The sequence below is a fragment of the Acomys minous genome, assembly GCF_964271855.1.
Source record: "Acomys minous genome assembly, chromosome: 6".
Classification (NCBI taxonomy): Eukaryota; Metazoa; Chordata; class Mammalia; order Rodentia; family Muridae; genus Acomys; species Acomys minous.
In genome coordinates this window covers 88939642-88959063 of record NC_140487.1, presented here as the reverse complement: position 1 = coordinate 88959063, position 19422 = coordinate 88939642, and the positions used below count along the sequence as shown (strand labels likewise).

The 19422-nt window shown below is 42.1% G+C and overlaps 1 long non-coding RNA gene across 1 annotated transcript; it reads right to left on the bottom strand.

Annotated features, from left to right (window-relative positions):
• Positions 1-889: 889 nt before the first annotated feature.
• LOC311600420 lies at positions 890-18932 on the bottom strand. Its single transcript, XR_014780242.1, has 3 exons — positions 18298-18932; positions 12848-12950; positions 890-1567 (listed from the first exon to the last, which is right to left on the bottom strand). It is a non-coding gene; the product is annotated as an uncharacterized lncRNA (long non-coding RNA).
• Between the last annotated feature and the right edge of the window lie 490 nt (positions 18933-19422).

The window sequence follows — 19422 nt, the reverse complement described above, 5'->3', positions numbered from 1 at the left end:
ACCTGACTGGGGTAGTGAGGGGTGAAGAAATGGCAGGCAAACAGAACATCTAGGATCCAAGGGATTAGGTTCTCTGATAAACTACAGCACTTTGGAAAGCACAGCATATTTATTATATAGAGTGGAACAGAAAGGCGGGGTTATTGCGTACAGCTGAACAAGGAAGCAGGTTCTTACATACAGATAAACAAGGAGACAGACTTATGATATACAACTTATACAATATACAACACACATAGCAAGAATAAATCAATAACTAATGTCAGTTAGTACTTACAGTTGATGAGAGAAAATAAGGTAAAGTTATCCTCAATGTTGCTGGTACCTCAGAAGTCCTAATGATCATGCTTTTTTTTTTTTTTTGTAGTCTCCTTCTATAAGTAAGGTTAGTCAATGTAACCAGTAGAACATACTAGAAGTAACATTTGCGTGACTTTCCAGGCTAGGGAATAAAAGGTATGGTGGCAGCTTCTCTTTTGGATTTGCTTTGGACTTTTGCTTCAAGGGAAACAACCCCAAGACTCTGTGACAATTTTCAGGCAACCTCAGCTACTGGCTTGTGTGAAGAGAGACCAGAAACCAGCTCTAACCAGCTGGCAATGCGTGTGAGCACTTAGAGGACACTGACGACCTAGTCAATCCGCAGGTAACCGTATCTCAACAGAACGCCCTAAGACACCCCAGGCCAGAACCACAAGCTGCTCCCAGACTCTTGCCCTTCTGAAAGTGGGATGCCCTCTTACAGTCCATTTGTAAGGGGCTTGGTGGCTACAGTAGCAATATTCGGATGGATGTGGAACCTTTAAAAAAAAATACCAGATTTTAATTAATGCATTTTAACTGAATTTATTAGACAGTTTCATACATGTGCACAACACATCTTGACCGTATTCACCACCCCACCCACTATGAACTCTATTGTTCCTTTCCCATCCTCATGAGCTCCTCTATTTCTATTTTAACATCACACATGTATGTATGTGTGTGTATGAGAGGAGAGAGAGAGACCCAGTGACTTTAATTAGGGTTATTTATAGGTGCAGAGGCACCTTACCAGTGACCACACCACTGAAGAAAATGTCTCCCTCCGCCATGCCCCCATCGATCACTAATTGCCAGCAGCTCATCTGGAAGGTGTGGGAACCCATGTCTAGTAGATATAGACATGTTTTTCTTTTGATTCCAAGTGTGGGATAGGTATTGAATGTAAACATGTTTTTGTTTTCGTCCGAATCATGGGATGGAGAACAGACTTGTGAGAGAGCAGGTGATGTTTACCCACTTAGAAGTCAAACCACTTCATGGGTCGGGGGTTGATTGTCGCCAGCTGATACACATCCTAGTACAGACTCTGAGAGGAGATATATAGATGAGCCCACAACAGGAGGCTGGCGCTTTTGGGGTCTTGATATCATTTGGCTGTTCATCGCTCCACTTTGAGACGCTCCAAGAGAAAAACGCTCCAGTAAAGGCTTTGAGGCTTTGGGCTCTAACTGAGGCTCCAGGTTCTGGCTGCTGTTCCAGGTTCCAGCAGCAACATTGGTAGAATTGCTGGTCTGCTGAAATCCTGCCAACTACACCAGGGCAATCACTCTCAGGAACTAAATTCAACAAGGTCTACTTCCCCTGTTTCCATAAACCTCCTTTCTCTCCTATCTAGGGTAGGTGGGTTGGAAGGGAGGTATAAGCATTTAAAGAACCCCAAATAAAGTAGGTTTGGAAGAGGTGAAGCCTACACCCATGAGTCCTCTCTTCCAAGACAGTGCTTCTGGGCTGATCTTGTGAAGATCTTGTGAGGTAATCACAGCTGCTGTGGGTTCCGGGGCTTCTATGTCATTCCTGGAAGTCAGCAGAGGTGGCTGTAGAACCTCTAATAGGGTTGGGTGGCTTGAAGGCGTGCCCTCAGGGGGAGTTGTGGCCGTCACTCTCTCCTCCCTGTTTCAGGTGTGGTTTCTTCTTGCACTGCTTTGCTATATGTCATAGGACCTTTTCCGGAGTTGACACTATCTGGAATTACAGTCCCTAAAACTGTGAGTTAAATAAGCCTCGGGTGTTCTTGTCAATATATGGTTTCTCTAGGCCTGCCCGAGGTCTAAATAATGATAATGGAGACCTCTGTGTTTATTAAAAGCTTTAGGTACTACAGCTGGGCAGAAACTCAGCTATTCTAGGCCAACAATATTGCCCTGGCCTACTTACCCAGTAGAACCAACTGGGTCTTGGTGGGAATTGAATAAATCCCTCTCTAGGGATTTACAAAGACCTAATCACCTTCCAGTAGGTTCTACCTCTAAACAGTTCTGTCCCTGAACACAGCAACACTGGGGAACAAACTTCCAGTACAAGACTCGCTTGAGAACAAACACATACCATGTCCAAATTATATCAAGCATCATAAAACATTACTGAGACAAAAGGTAATAACTGATAATCCAAATGAATTAGTACTGACCTAAATTTGGTGGTTGTGAGTGTATTGGGAGAATAAATGCAGAGCCATTCAAGGATATTCTGCCTGCAAATATCATTCTTCAAATGGCTCAGAACATCTTCTATACATTTGTTCCAATGTATGTATGTATATTACAAAACCTCACTCACCACACACATGAGAGAGAGAGAGAGAGAGAGAGAGAGAGAGAGAGAGAGAGAGAGAGAGAGAGAGAATGTGTAGGGGAATGGAACAGGAAAGATAATTAAAAATTGGAAAACATTTATATCTAATGAATTTCAATAAAGGGTATATGAAACTATATGATTCTTTTAAAATTGAGATTTATTTCAGACTTCCAAGTTTTTAAAAGGATACTAATTAGCATTATCTATAAAATCCTCAGTGTTTTAACTTATGGGACACAATGAGAGCTGAAGGAAAGTTCATAGCATTAAGTGCCTTTACAAAGAAATTGGAGATCCCATCCTAGCAACTTAACAACACACCTAAAAGCTCTAGAAAAAAAAGAAGAACACTCACCAAAGAAGAGTAGATGGCTGGAAATAAATCATCAAACTCAGGGCTGAAATCAATAAATTAGAAACAAAGAGAACAGTTCAAAAAGTCAACAAAACCAAGAGCTGGTTCTTTGGGAAAATCAACAAGCTATACAAACCCTTAGCCAAGCTAACTAAAAGCCAAAGGGAGAGTAATGAAATCAACAAAATCAGAAATGAAGAGGGAAACATAACAACAGACATTGAGAAAATCCAAAGAATCATTAGGTTGTATGTCAAAAGCCACAAAATTTGAAAACCTAAATGAAATGGACAGTTGTCTTGTTAGATACCAACTACCAAAATTGAATCAAGATCAGGTAAACAAATTAAATAATCCTATATCTCATAAAGAAATTGAGGCAGTCATCCAAACTCTCCCAACCAAAAAAAGCCCAGGGCCTGATGGGTTCAATCCAGAATTCTACCAGACCTTCAAGGTGAAAGCAGAAGGCAGGGAGGAATGGGAGGATACAAGGGATGGGATAACAATTGAGATGTAATATGAGTGAATTAATAAAAAAGAAAAAATAAAGTCTTAGAGAGAGCAGGGATACAAGGCACATACCTCAACATAATAAAGATAATATGCAGCAAGCCTATAGCCAACATCAAACTAAACAGAGAGAAACTTAAATCAATTTCACTGAAATCAGGGACAAGACAAGGCTGTGCACTCTCTCCACATCTCTTCAATAGTACTTGAAGTCCTAGCTAGAGCAATAAGACAACTAAAGGAGACTAAGGGGATACATATAGGAAAGGAAGAAGTCAAACTATCACTATTCTTGGATGACATGATAGTATACATAAGTGACCCTAAACATTCTACCAAGGAACTCCTGCAGCTCATAAACACCTTCAGCAAAGTGGCTGGATACAAAATCAACTAAAAAAAATCAGTAGCCCTGCTGTATACAAATGACAAACAGGCTGAGAAAGAAATTAGAGAAACTCCACCCTTCACAATAGCCACAAATAATATAAAGTATCTTGGTGTAACTCTAACCAAGCAAATGAAGGACTTATATGAAAAAAAACTTCAAGTCTCTAAATAAAGAAATTGAAGAAGATATCAGAAGATGGAAAAATCTCCCATGTTTGTGGATCGGGAGAATCAACATAGTAAAAATGTCTTTCTTACCAAAGGCAATTTACAGATGCAATGCAATTCCCATCAAAATAGCCACACAATTCTTTACAGACCTTGAGAAATCTATTCTCAACTTCATATGGAAAAACAAAAAACCCAGAATAGCTAAAACAATCCTGTACAATAAAAGATCTTCTGGGGGAATCCCCACCCTGCATCTCAAGCTGTACTATAGAGCAACAGTAATAAAAACAGCATGGTACTGGCATAGTAACAGGCTGGTTGATCAATGGAATAGAATAGAAAACCCAGAAATAAATCTGCACACCTATGGGAATTTGATTTTTTGACAAAGAAGTCAAATCCATACAAAGGAAAAAAGATAGCATCTTCAACAAATGGTGCTGGTCTAGCTGGATGGCTACAAGTAGAAAAATGCAAGTAGATCCATATTTATCACCATGCACAAAACTAAGGTGCAAGTGGATTAAAGGCCTCATCTTATAACCAGACACCCTAAATCTGTTAGAAGAAAAAGTGGGGAAGAGCCTTGAACTCATTGGCACAGGAGACAACTTCTCAAACACAACACCAACAACTCAGGCTCTAAGATCAACAATTAATAAATGGGGCCTCATTTAACTGAAAAGCTTCTGTAAGGCAAAGGAAACAGTCAACAGAACAAAACAACAGCCTACAGACTGGGAGAAGATCTTCACTGACCCCACAAAGACTAATATTCAAAATACATAAAGAACTCAAGAAATTAAACACCACCAAACCAAATAACCCAATTTAAAAAATGGGGTAGAGAGCTAAACAGAGAATTCTCAACAGAGGAATATCAAATGGCTGAGAAACACTTAAAGAAATGCTCGAATCAGGGAAATGCAAATCAAGACACCTCTGAGATTCCATCTTACGAGCATCATAATGGCTAAGATCAAAAGTTCAAGTGGCAGCACATGCTGGCTGGGATGCAGAGAAAGGGGAGCATTCCTTCATTGCTCATGGGAGTGCAAACTTGTTACAACCACTTTGAAAATCAATCTGGTGCTATCTCAGGAAATTGGTAATGAAATTTACCTCAAGACCAAGCTATACCACTCCTGGACATATACCCTAAAAGATGCTCCACCATACAACAAGGACATTTGCTCAACTATGTTTATAGCAGCCTTGTTCATAATAAGTCATAATCTGGAAACAACCTACATGTCCTTCAACCAAAGAATGGATAATGAAACTATGGTTTATTTACACAATTGAATACTATTCAGCTATCAAAAATAAGGAAACCTTGAAATTTGCAGGCAAATGGATGGAACCAGAGATGGGAACAATCATCCCAAGTGAGGTAACCCAGGCCCAGAAAGACTCACATGGTATATACTCACTCATAAGCGGATATTAGTCACTTAGTACAGGATGACCATATTACAATACAGAGAATGATGCAGCAACCAAGGCCCATGTATGATGCGGACCTAGACGTTCTGCTCAGATGTAGTATATAGGCAGCAAAGTCTCCTTGTGGGTCCCACAATATGGGGATTAGGGACTACTTCTAACATGGGCTCAGGCCTCGCAATGTTGATCACATCCCCTCTGACACTTGATAGGCTGAGGTCAGATGTTAGGGGAGGAGGGCTCCCCTTTCTAAGGACTAGGGGAGAGAGGGAGAGTGAATGAGGGAAGGAGGGTGGGATCAGGAGGTGTTGAGGGAGGGGGCTTCAATCAGGATGTAAAGTATTCAAACCACAGAACAAGCAGGTAACTTATATTGCTAATCCCACTGCGTGGGAATAGCTCTGAGACTGGCTGAGACATGAATGTCTATGCATAGACAAGGCTTCTTGTTGGTCACGGATCCCCGTGGCTTATTATTAGATGCCATTCTTCATATGGCATGAATGAAGATTTGCAGATGTCTTACTTCTGCTCATACAAAGAGCAAAGAACCAGCCTTGATTGTTCTGTACATCCTGCACACCTCATATGTTTATAATTTTAGGACTGTGTAATGCTTGTGAGAAATTATATGTTTTCAGAACAAAAGAACTGGACACTGATGCTGGATCAGACCTGACAAGAGTCATTCCTCTCAGCATGCTGGATGCTAACATCCTGCATCCATCATGTTCCAGCCCCAGGCACTTCAGTTGCTGTTACTCATCAGAACAGGACAGCTTTCCAGGACAACTTCTGATTCCAATTGGTCCAGCATTTCAGACTGTCCCACCCAGGACTCCTATTAAGCCTGGAATTTCTCAACATTTAGAAACTGGACCACAAATATTATTCCTATCTTATTTAAAAATTTTCCCCAATTTTATTTGGGCACCTACAAAGGTATTATTAGCCCCAAATCATCGGAAAGAAACCTTAAGAAAACGACACCCCATTTCCCCTAAGTGGGGTTGGGTAGGTTTTTGTTTGCTCTGTTAGGCTACGGATGCTTATCTTCATCGGAGTTGGTTATAAGTTATTATTGGTCTTATAAAGAGAAAAGGAGGTCAGACTCAGGGATGTCTCTCTTTTCCTTTCTGTTTCTTTCATAGGCTTGGAGATAGGAGTTGAAAAGAAAGAATGGCTGGATATAGAAATATATAGGGATGATAGAACAAAAAGTAAATTATTGAATCTACTCCTCAACTTAAAGCCTTAATTGTTACTCACAAATAATGTTATTTTTTAATTCACTGGTATAGGATTTTGTATATCGATGCAAAATAAGTTTAATTTTGATACATTGGTATAGAATTCAAATTTAAGATTGTTATTCATACACATTATATATATATATTTCTACTCTAATATGAGGTATTGTACCCATACAACTCAATTATAATACAAGGTTTACTTCCAATACCTTGAAAGTGGTATTTCAGGCTGAATAGATAGCTCAATGGTTAAGAGAGCAGACTGGTCCTCCAGAGGACCATGGTCCAGTTCCCAGTACCTACATAATTGCTAATAACCTTTTGTAACTCCTATTCCAGGAGACCTGATACCCTCTTCTGGCCTCTGTGAGCACTGAATATACATGCTACAGATATACTTGTGGGAATAACACTCAAATGCATAAAATACAAATACATTTAATAAATAATTACATTAGATGTTTCACTAACATCACTGTCCTTACTACAGCAACGTTGACCTACATTGGCAACAGTTTCAATATGGTTAATAATTATATATCATTAACTATAACAGTTTAACACAATTAACTATACCAAGTTTTTATCTTTTCTGTACTACTGGTTGTGCTGGTCAGTGTTTTTCAATTTGACACAAACTGAGGTCACCTGGGAAGAACAATCAACTGAAGAACGATCTCCATCAGATTGGCTTGTGGGGCATTCTCTTGATTAAAAATTAATGCGTAAAGGCCTTGACCGCTGTGCCTGGGTGGTCCTGGGCTATGTAAGAAAGCAAACTGAGGGGCTGGAAAAGTGCCTCAGAATTTAAGAGCACTACTGCTCTTGCAGAGGACACAGCTTTGATTCCCAGCACCTACATGGTGGCTTACAGTCACCCACAACTCCTGTTCCAAGGTATCTGACACCCTCTTCTGACTTCTGCAGGAATGAGATGTGCACATGGTACATATAAATACATGCAGGCAAAACACTCACACACATAAAATTAGGTCTTAAAAAAATATTTTAAAGAAAAAGAAAGCTGAGTGAGCAGCTTCTCCCCATGGTTCTGCCTCTGTCTCTGCTTGGGTTCCTGCCTTGACTTTACTCAAGGAGAGACTGGGATCAAGACGTTAAAGCCAAAGAAACCCTTCCCTTTCCTCCCCAGGTTGTTTCAAGCCAGTGTTCTATTATATCAACAGAAAGCAAACTGCTACACAGGTCTTCTGGGGGAAAAAAAAAGCTTTCTGGAATTTTAGTATTGTTCTTTGCTAAGATTGTCTTGTCAGTGGGATGTGTGACTCAATGGGTAAGTTCTTTTGTGGTAGTCATGAGCCTTTGGTTTTCCCCAGTATATAGAGAAAGAGCGAGAGGAGAAGAAGGGGAGGAGGGATGGGGAGGAGGGAGAGACAGAGAGACAAAGATGGGGGGGGGCTGTTTGAGCTTCCATAACAAAAATACTATAGATAGTGTGACCAAAAAAAAAAAAAAAAAAAGCAGACATGCATTTTTCCATAACTATAGCCATAAGCATCTGAGACCAGGGTACCAGCACTCAGGTTTACAGATGGCTGTCTTCTGGTTGTGTCCTCATCCAGGAGAGAGAGAAAAGGAGTTACGATCTTTTGTGTCTCCTTATCAACGCAGCAAGCCCACTAACAAGAACCTCACCCTACAGTCTCATCTAACTCTTGTCACCCCCTCTAAACACCCCACTCTACAAATCCTCATCTTAGGGCTTAGAGCGTCAACTGTGAATTTAGGGAAACTCTTAATTCTGTCCACAGCAAAGGCCTTGCCCGTATCTAGGTTTAACCTATACTAGTTAGAGAAATTCAGTTGCATATATGTTTAATCCTGACATTAAAGGTTGAGCAAGAGATCATTTAAAAATATACCCATTAATTTATAAAGTAGGAAAGGTCCAATTCCTGTCTCTCGTAGCAACTTAAATATTGTTCCATTGCTTTCATAGGCCCAATGAAGAAATTTGCTGAACTGTAAATGCTAAAGCAACTTTAGCATTGCTTAATAGGGCCAAAGACCAAAAGCCATTCGTATGAGATGCAATCATCTGAAAACCACTCGCACAAATGGGTAGTGATACGGCAGAGTCATGAAAGTACCACTGCGGTCTTCCATATAATGATGTGCCAATGTTCCTCCTTTAAGTCTCAAATTCCCATGCTAACATGTTAACCATGGCACCATCTTGTGGATGTTTCATCAAATCGCCTAGATGTACAAATATTTGTAGGGAGACACTATAAATGAAAGTTATTTCTTTAAAAAAGAAAAGGAAAGGCATAAAATGACATTTAACTTAACAATGTTGGCAAGGAATCTTCTTTATTCTCCTTCAGAGAGCTTCAGCTGGGAAAGTGAACTATTCAACAAGCATGGGTGTGTGTCTTTCCTAAAGTGTTTCCTGCAGTAACTGTTTACACACAATCTCAGACTGGTCAGTCGGTGATGAGACATCAAACGGATATTTTTAATCTGAAGCATTTCAGTGTGTAGAGTGGACATATGCTTACAGATACATTTGTGTGTGTGTTTGTGTGTATGTGCTTTTGTTATTTTAATATGATTTAATGTTAGGACAGTTAAGCAAAGGGAATTGATACATGGTTTTAAAAAATTAAGAGATAAAGAAAAACCTTTGAGAAACCGTCTTTTAAAATGTTTAATCACTCACTGGCTATGAACATAATATTGGTCAATTTTGTGTTATTATAATGAAATATCTGAGGCTGTGTAGCACTTCAGAAAGATTTATCCAGTTGGAAGACCCATTTCTATGGCTTCTCATGGTGGCCTTGCTAAGCAGGTCCCCAGGGGCATTGTCATTGAATTAAGATTTTATATAAGTAACCATTGTCCTTAAATTTCTTCCAAGCTTTCTTTGAAATATTTTTCGAATTAAATTTGAATAATAATAGAAATATTTTTTCTATCACATTTTAAAAATGCTTTGAAACTTGCTTCTTCTCTTCAAGTGCCAGGTGTGGTGGTGCACAGCTTTAATCTCAGCACTCAGGAAGCAGAAGCAGGTGAATCTCTGTGAATTCAAGGCCAGCCTGATCTACAGAACGAGTTCCAGGACAGCCAAGGCTACACAGAGAAACCCTGTCCTAAAAAACAAACAAAACAAAACAAAACAAAACAACAACAACAACAAAGTCTTCAAGCAGGAGATAGTTCACAAGAATAATATATATTTCAAATACATTTAAAAATATTCCTGGGTGCTGGAGAGCGAGCTTAGCAGTTAAGAGCACTGCCTGTTCTTCCAAAGGACCAGGGTTTAATCTCAGCATTCACAAGTTCCAGAGGATCCAAAGAACATACACATGCAGGTAAAAGACACATAAAAAAGTGTTTCTAAACTGAGAAAAAATAATTAGAACCATGCTGTGATGGGAGGGGTTTTGTTTTGTTTTGTTTTGTTTTGTTTTGTTTTTTAATTAAACCAATAAGGAAAACGTTGACTATGCTGCCAGGGTAGCGAAGATGTGGAAAGACGTCCATTTCCTTATGGTGCTGAGGTTAGCACATAGTATACACTCCTACAATGGTAGTTTGGTGAAACCTATTAAAATTACGAATACACATATTTTAAAGTGAATTTCCACCTATACATATAACTTACATGTGTTACAAATGACATATATAAAAGATTATTCTGAGTTTGCAGTGTCTAAAATTTGGAGACAACTTGATCTTTTTGGTTTTGTTTGTTTGTTTGTTTGTTTTTCGAGACAGGGTTTCCCTGTGTAGCCTTGGCTGTCCTGGACTTGCTTTGTAGACCAGGCTAGCCCCAAACTCACAGCAATCCACCTGCCTCTGCCTCCACGTGCTGGGATTAAAGGCGTGTGCCACCATGCCCTGCCACTTGATCTTCATTAATTGGGAACTGTGAAGTTACGACCATTAAAATGAGCTAACACAGCGGTCGGACCATGTAATCACCAGCAGTGGGTGTGTGAGAAGCGAACTCAAACAGAAGGCAGACTTTCACCGCTCACACATTTGAATCTGTTGAAAGTTGAGCCATCACAATTCATAGTGCTTAAATATAAGTAATATGTTCTCCCTCTGCTCTGGTTTCTCAAAGGTCACAGACCTGAGTTGGGATGTCTAAGGTCACTTGTGTTCCCTTCGAATTCTAACTGTGCCCTGTGGACAATCTCTGTAGAATAGTTTTACCCTGGTCCCTGGTTTCCCTCTGACCCAACTCTTTAACGCTGCTTCTCCAAGCTTTGGGTGTTCCAGGTCAGGGGTTAATTTTGAAAATGTTGACTCAAGCTTAGGGCAAACCCACAACAGGGCAGTTACTTGCATAAGGTCACATGACTCATTTAGCCGCAGATTGTCGCCTGCCTCTCGACCTGTGGTCCTTTTCTCTGCACACCTTCCTCTGGACACCCTCTCTTTTGGGGAGGAAATGTATACACTACATAAAAACACACTAATGGACAAGGAGCTTGAGCATCCCAGGCTTTCGCCACGTCTCATTTTTATGACTCCAGCCAGACCTCCCCTTCAACTCCTGACCCATTTATTTAATTGCCTCCTTGGCATCGCCACTCAGATAATGTTTCAAAATTTATGCGTTAGAAAATTGGCCTGATATTCAGCTTCAAACCAACTCTTCCAAGCAACTCTGGTTATTCAGAACAAAACACTTGCTGTCCTGTTCTGGCTGCTATAGAAAAAAAAAAAAAAAAAAACAGCAGAATTCCCGCTGAGAGCTGAGAGCTGAGAGCTGAGAGCGCTGGAGTTAGTTGCTGAGACCATGCCACAGCCATTGAAGTGGTCCCACAGTGGCTGTCCTCATGGGTCGCAGGCAGACAATGACAGGTAGTTACTTTGTCCACAAAGTGGGTGCCTCAGCAATTCCAGCCTGATGCCAAGAGGCCAAAACGTACCACAAGATCTGCTGGAGGTCCCTCTGGCGTCGTCGAAGTAACCAACAGCAACGGGGGCAAATGTTCAGGGTGGGTCTCATTCACCCAGCAACGATCAGAACACTTCCCCAGTTGAGGCTCCCTGATTCAGCAATTAAAATTTGTAGACAAATTGGAATTAACACCAACCACACTAAAAACTGACTCCCAGACGTTGTTCTCTGACCTCAGAGTGGACACATCATCACCACCACCACCACCATCATCTAAAATATATAATTTATTTTTATCTTAGGTACGTTGGTGTTTTGCCTGTGTGTATGTCCATGTGGAGGTGATAGAAGCCCCTGGGACTGAGGTTACAGAAGGCCATTAGCTCTCACTCGGGTCCTCTGGAAGAGCAGCCAGTACTCCCAACACTGAGCCATCTCCCTAGCCTCATAGTTTAACTTCCATATTACTTTTTCACTTGTTGCAATGCTTCAGTAAAGCGACACTTATTTGCATTTATTATTTGGTCACCCAATGGTACAGTATGTGTAGGAAAAGGCACTAGAAATCCTTGATCTCCCAAAGCAACGCAAGCATTTCCTCTCACGGACCATGAGCAGTGTTTCACCATTGTCAATCAATGGGTCTCAATGGTTTGGGGTGCTTGTGATTATAAACCTCACTAGAGCTCAGCTCATCAGGTCTGGGAAAGTGAGGACCATGCTACTTTTCATGTGTCTGTGTCCTTTTAACTCTAGAATTCTTTGCTCACTTCCCTGCTAAATAGACAGGCAGGATGGCCCAGGAGCCCTTTGGACAGCAAATGTTAGTTCAAGACCATAGTCTGAGTGTCTGGCTGTGAAGGTTGCTAATGTGCTTATTCTTTTTTTTGGATGGTAGAGCTAAGATACACACAAATATGCATGTGATCGCCTTCAAACTGAGTACCACATATGTCCAACTTACATTGAGGTTGCAGGCTGTTAAAACAATTGGAAGTTGGCAATACATACTTAATCCAGTCTACCAAACCCTGTAGCCTAGCAACACAGTGCACTAAGGAGCTGACGAAAGCGGCAGTTCACAGCTGCCACCCAATAAGTCAGGGTAGCGTAGCTCCTATCATCAGCCTGGAAAAGGTCAAAATATTAATCAAGATCTTGATTAATACAATCAGTTTTGAGTCATTGTCGTAAAAAAAAATCATTAAATCAAACCTTTATAAGTCAGGGATCGTCTTTAAGCGTTTTCATAAGGCCCCCTCTCTGTCTTCTGTATTGCTTCTCTGGTTCCTTTCTTTCCTATTGAGGATCCTGATTCCTAAAATACAGTAGATGTTACCAATAACAACAGGAAACTTTAATGTACTTTTATCAGCAACTGATAAATCAGATTTTAAAATGCAGTAGTATCAAATTTTATATGTGGATTGACTAAATTAGCAAGGTCGACTTAATAGGTGTACTTAAAACATTGCATCTTAAGCTGAAAACTCGATTTTATTAGTCAGGGTCTCAATAGGAAACAGATGGCACATTTGAAAGGTGATAACTCGACGGGGCTTATTATAAAGGAAAACTTATAAGCCGTAAGAATAAGGAAATGGGTTTAACAGCAGCAAAGCTGTCATCATCCTGTGTCCAAAGGCGGTGGAAGGAGAGAGGTAATTTTATAAGACAGCAATAGATTAAGTTAGTGATACTGGGAGGAACAGTGACCTTTTTGAGGAAGAGATACAGCCAGGTGATAAAGGCGGGGCAGTGTAGGGCAATTCTTGGTGTGAACCCAGTCTCCCTGCAGCCTCCTGTGGGCGCTTCACGCAGCTTACTACCTGAAGTAACCTCCTAATGGCACCTGCACTTCTCCCCAGGCTGTTTTCAACATCCTTAACACAGTCGCTAGAGTGACCCTATGACAACACAGGGCAGGGCAGGCCTCTCATCCTTCTCAGTGTCTTTCAATGATTTCCTTTTCACTTAAGGGGAAAGTCTGTAGGGGGAAAAAAAAATGCAGGCATGACCTGGCGACCAGCCTACTTAGCATACTGTGTGCCTCCAAGTAAGAAGCCTGGCACATCACGGCACAGTACCATGAGTAGCTGGTAGCTGGGCTGTGGACTTCGCACTCTCTGTGGTCTCCTCTCCTGTGCTGCTTCCACGCAGAGACCCTGGTGGTGTGACTGCTCGCCATCCAATCCAATGTGCTAGCTGATGGGCTTTCAGCACATAAGTGCTGGCTCATGTGCGATCAAGCAGATGCTGTCCCCTGAACGTGTCTCTGGAGTGGTTTATCCCTGTGCCCTCTGCTGACCAATTGGCCTTGTGGTCTTGTGTCAGGGAGCATGAGGGGCGATGTCCCGGTAACTATGGTGATGATGACAAAAGTCAAAGCCCTTATTAAGATTCACAAGGCTCGCCGAGATTGGAACACTCTCATTACCACTCTGACCTTATGACCTTATCTTACTAGCCGTTCTCCCAGCTAAATTATTTTCCAGCCACAGTGGCCTCCAAGCCTCTGCTCTTGACGTCTTGTCCACTGGACTGTGCATCCCATACGTCTGCTGGGCTCCTTCTCCCACCTCCTTCAGATACAGCTTTCTCTTGCCGTTCTATTTTTAAATTGCAGAAATCCTCACCATCCTTTCTCCCAATAGGCTTTTCTATTCAGCACTTGCCAGCATGCAACCTATCGTACAGGTTGTTATCTCTCTTTTTAACTTCCATTTCCAACAAGAATGTAAACTCCATAGTGGCAACTTTCGTTCACAGGCGGAAGGAATTGACATATATTTGTTGGATTAATAAATGAAAGGATATGATTTCAAAGGTGACGAATGTAACGTGTCTTCGATACTCATTCAAAATGCTCATGTGTTTCGATCGGTGTGTATGTTTTTCTAACAGTAGGGTTACTAATGCCGGCATAGTCTTGCTAATTACAACTTAAAACTCAGTCTGTTCTGTACTTTGTATTGTCTGGGGCTACGTGGACATGGAAGCAGGAGTCAGAAATAAAGAAAATGAGCACAGGCCCATGGCGTTAGACCTGGATTTGTGTGCTAGAAACTTCACTTGCCCGTGTATGCTACTCAACCAGTACGTTTTTCCATTACTGGAAAGGACGTGATAGAGTGGAAAGAACACACTGGCTCAGGATGCCGATCTGGTTACAACTCTGGGCAAGCTGGTTATTGTTCAGTCTCAATTTCCTCATCTATAAAAGAGAAATCCCTTTACGGGATTCCTGTAAAATGTGCAGTAAATCACCTGAAACAGAACTCATCAGAGTGTCTATTTCTGTACCTAATACAAGGTGGCCATGAATTTTCTGTCTAAAATAATACTGTTGACAAGGTGGCCATGAATTTTCTGTCTAAAATAATACTGTTGATTGCTAAGGCACCTGTTTGAGTAAGTTTTTCTCATAGCCACATCCCTTTTAAGGATACTAGGGAAGCTATGTTTCAGTAGTGCTGATAATCCATCTCGCTAGACAACAAAACCAGGAACATACTCCTGTTAGCAAGATTTCACCCCTAGGGACACATCCCTGAGGAAATGGAAGGCAACCCTGAGGGCTGCCAGCTTACAGTGTTCCTCTAAGACCAACTTTCTGCTTCCTAGTACAGGTGGAATCTCATTTGATGAGTTGTGCTTTAAACATCTGTTTCTACATACTGAGGGTTTTGGTGGTGGTGGGGTTTGTTTTGTTGTTTTGTTTTGGTTTTTTTGTTTGTTTGTTTTTTTAGTAGTAGTAGATGGGGCCTCAGGAACTGTGCTAAAGCAAAATCTTAAAAATGAAAATTCTTTCTTTACAATACCATAGAAATGAGGTGGGTTTTCTCTTTCTTTTTTCTTTCTTTCTAACTAATAAAAAGCAACTCTCTGTTGTAAGTGTTATATACCTTGGCTGAGTCCACTTCCAAAAAAATAAGGCAAGGGTTGATTTGGTAGGTGGATGACAAAGTAACCTGGACAGCAATAGCAAAATAAAAGATGAATTAAATAAATAAAAACCTCTCAACTAAGGTCTGTTAGGAAGCCAAAACACGAGCCAGAATTCCACAAGGAAACCCAACCATCCCCTCCTTATTTACAAGCTGCTGCCTCCAAAAGCCTTTCCAATTCCTCCTAAACTTTCAGCTTACATCTCTGACCTTGCACTTGGCCCCGTCCTGGACCTGGGCAGCAGTAATTGCCAACACCCGCCCTGAACTTTGAAAGAGAATTGTGGCTTACTTTGTCCTGTCCTGTCCCTGACCCAAGACTGAGCTCAAGCATGAGGGCAAAGAATTATTCCATTTTTCTGTCCAGTACCCAGCCTAGAACTTAAGCCAGGATTGATATTTAATAAGTGCTCATGAAATCTAATTATGTGTGTGTACTTGTACATGCATGTGTATGTGTGTCTGTGTATGTGTGTGTGTGTGTGTGTGTGTGTGAGAGAGAGAGAGAGAGAGAGAGAGAGAGAGAGAGAGAGAGAGAGAGAGAGCGCTGATGTGCTCAGATTGAGTATTTTAATAATTTGATAGCCGGGCGTGGTGGCGCATGCCTTTAATCCCAGCACTCGGGAGGCAGAGGCGGGCGGATCACTGTGAGTTCGAGGCCAGCCTGGTCGACAAAGTGAGTCCAGGACAGCCAAGGCTACAGAGAGACCCTGTCTCGAAAAACCAAAAAAAAAAAAATAATAATAATAATTTGAGTGCTCCTCGAGGGCAAAAAGCATTATTTAATTTTCTCAAGAATTGGAACATGGATGCTCATTGTTACATGTTGATTGAAGAAAAGAAAATAATGTCAAAGTTGATAAGTCCAAAGCCAACTGTTTAATCCTTAATTTCCCACAGGACATTGATGCACACATAAATCAATTTCATGTTTCTAAATTAACACTAAAATGCACCGTGTGTGACTCAAATATTCCTTGTGCTCCAAGGACCCAGCCAGGGCTCTTCACTCTAGCCATTAATTACACAGGAGGGACAAGGGTGAAGTTCCCAGGTCAGGGTCTTGGAAGGACTGCACGATCCACAGGGTCCAATGAGCTGCCGAGGAAGGTTATTATCTGAGTTAGGATTTCTACTGCTGCATTGAAATCAGCATGATCGGGGCTGGAGAGATAGCTCAGAGGTTAAGAGCACTGACTACTCTTCCAGAGGTCCTGAGTTCAGCTGGGCGTGGTGGTGCATGCCTTTACTCCCAGCACTCAGGAGGCAGAGGCAGGCGGATCGTTGTGAGTTCAAGGCTAGCCTGGTCTACAAAGGGAGTCCAGGACAGCCAAGATAATGTAGAGAAACCCTGTCTCAAAAAGCAAAAAAACAAACAAACAAAAAAACAAAAAAACTCAAAACCAAAAATAAACAAACAGAGGTCCTGAGTTTACCCATCAACCACATCGTGGCTCAACAAACATCTAGAATGTGATCTGATGCCCTCTTCTGGCCTGTAGCCTGTAGGTATACATACGGGAAGAGCACTGTATACATAATAATAAATAAATAATCCTTACCAAAAAATCCAGGTGTGGTGGCTCAGGCCTTTAATCCCAGTACCCAGGAGGCAGAGGCAGGCAGATTGCTGAGAGTTCCAGGGCAGCCTGGTCTACACAGTGAGTAGCCAAGGTTACATAGAGAAACCCTGTCTCGAAAAACCAAAAAAGAAAAAAAGAAAAAGAAAATGGAAGAAAAGAAAAAGAAAAAAGGAAAGAAAAAGAAAACACCATGACCAAAAAGCAAGTTTGGGAGGAAATTATTTATTTGGCTTACACTTCCATATTGCTGTTCATTTTTGATGGACGTCAGGACAGGAACTCAGACCCAGCAGGATCCTGGAGGCAGGAGCTGATAAAGAAGCCTTAGAAGGGTGCTGCTTACTGGCTTGCTCCCCACCGCTTGCTCAGCCTGCTTTTTTTCTTTCTCTTTCCTTTTTTTTTTTTTCTTTTTTGTTTGTTTGTTTTTTGTTTTTTGAGACAGGGTCTCTCTATGTAGCCTTAGCTGTCCTGGACTTGCTTTGTAGACCAGGCTGGCCTCAAACTCAGTGATCCGCCTGCCTCTGCCTCCCGAGTGCTGGGATTAAGGCATGAGCCACCACTCCAGGCTTCAGCCTGCTTTCTTTCTTTTTTCTTTTTTTTCTCCTTTATTAATTTATTCTTGATACATCTCAATGGTTATCCCATCCCTTGTATCCTCCCATTCTTCCCTCCCTCCCATTTTCCCCTTATTCCCCTCCCCTATGACTGTTCCTGAGGGGGATTACCTCCCCCTGTATATGTTCATAGGGTATCAAGTCTCTTCTTGGTAACCTGCGTCCTTCCTCTGAGTGCCACCAGGTCTCCCCCTCCAGGGGACATGGTCAAAGGTGACAGCCTGCTTTCTTATAGAACCCAGGACCACCAGCTCAGGGATAGCACTACCACAAGGGGCTGGGCCCTCCCCCATCAATCAGTAATTAAGAAAATTACTCACAGCTGGGCATGGTGGCGCACTGTAATCCCAGCACTGAGAGAGGCAAAGGCAGAAGGATCGCTATGAGTTCAAGGCCAGCCTGGTCTACAAAGCGAGTCTAGGACAGCTAGGGCTCTGTTACCCAGAGAAAACCTGTCTCAAAAAACCAAACCAAACAAACAAAAGAAAAGGAAGGAAGGAAAGAAAAGAGAAAGAAAATACCTTACAGCTGGATCTCATAGAGGCATTTTCTCAGCTGAGGCTCCTTCCTCCCTGATGACTCTAGCCTGTGTCGAGTTGACACACAAAACCAGCCAGTACTGTTATCCAGATCCTGAATCCAGACAGCGAACTGTAAAAATGAACTTAAAAGAGACTGGGTTCCCTCCTGTCTACATCAGCCAAATGACAGGGGTCAACCATTCCCCAGAAACAAGAGTTTCCGATCTGAACCCCAGGTTTCCGGCTCCCAAGGACTGGCTTTAGCCTCTTGTAGCTGTGGCATTTCCTCCCTGGAACTCATCTTCGCCCCCACCCCACAAGCAGCTTCCGGTGCCAGGCTCTGGCTGATTTTCAGCCGTCTCCCGAGGCGCTGCCAAGTCACCAAAGTGCTCAACTCTGAGGCCCTTTAGATTGTCCTAGTTATCTTCCCAGCACCCCGTCCCGCCCCAGCCTGGCCCACTCTCTCCATTTCTGCCGCCCAAGCAAACTTCAAACTCTGTGGGGGCTGGGGGGGGGCAGGGGAGGGGGGAGACTCTGTTCTCCTCCCTCTGATGGAGCCTGGCTGCTGCATCTCCTTTTGACAGGCCAAAGGTAAGGAACCACAAGGCCCCTTTGGAGCTCTGGCTTGTCTCTTTGCTCTCCGTGGTGTCCACTGGTGTGGCGGGTTTTGAGGTCAGCGACTTTCCTTTGGCCCGGAGTTCCTGGAAAAATAAGTAAATGCTATGCTCTCGCTCTGCTCCCTTCCCCCCCCCCCTCTTCCCTCTCTCTCCCCTCCCCTTTCCTTCATTTGTGTGTGTTGGGTTTCTTCTTTTTTTTTTTTCCTTTTTAAAATTAATTTATTCATATTACATCTCAATGGTTATCCCATCCCTTGTAGCCTCCCATTCTTCCCTCCCTCCCATTTTCCCCTTACTCCCCTCTCCCCTATGACTGTGACTGAGAGGGACTTCCTCCCCCTGTGTATGCTCATAGGGTATCAAGTCTCTTCTTGGTATCCTGCTATCCTTCCTCTGAGTGCCACCAGGCCTCCCCATCCAGGGGACGTGGTCCAATATGGGGCACCAGAGTTTTGGGTTTCTTCTTAATTTGCTCTGCACATTATTTATTTATTGATGCTGGATCTTT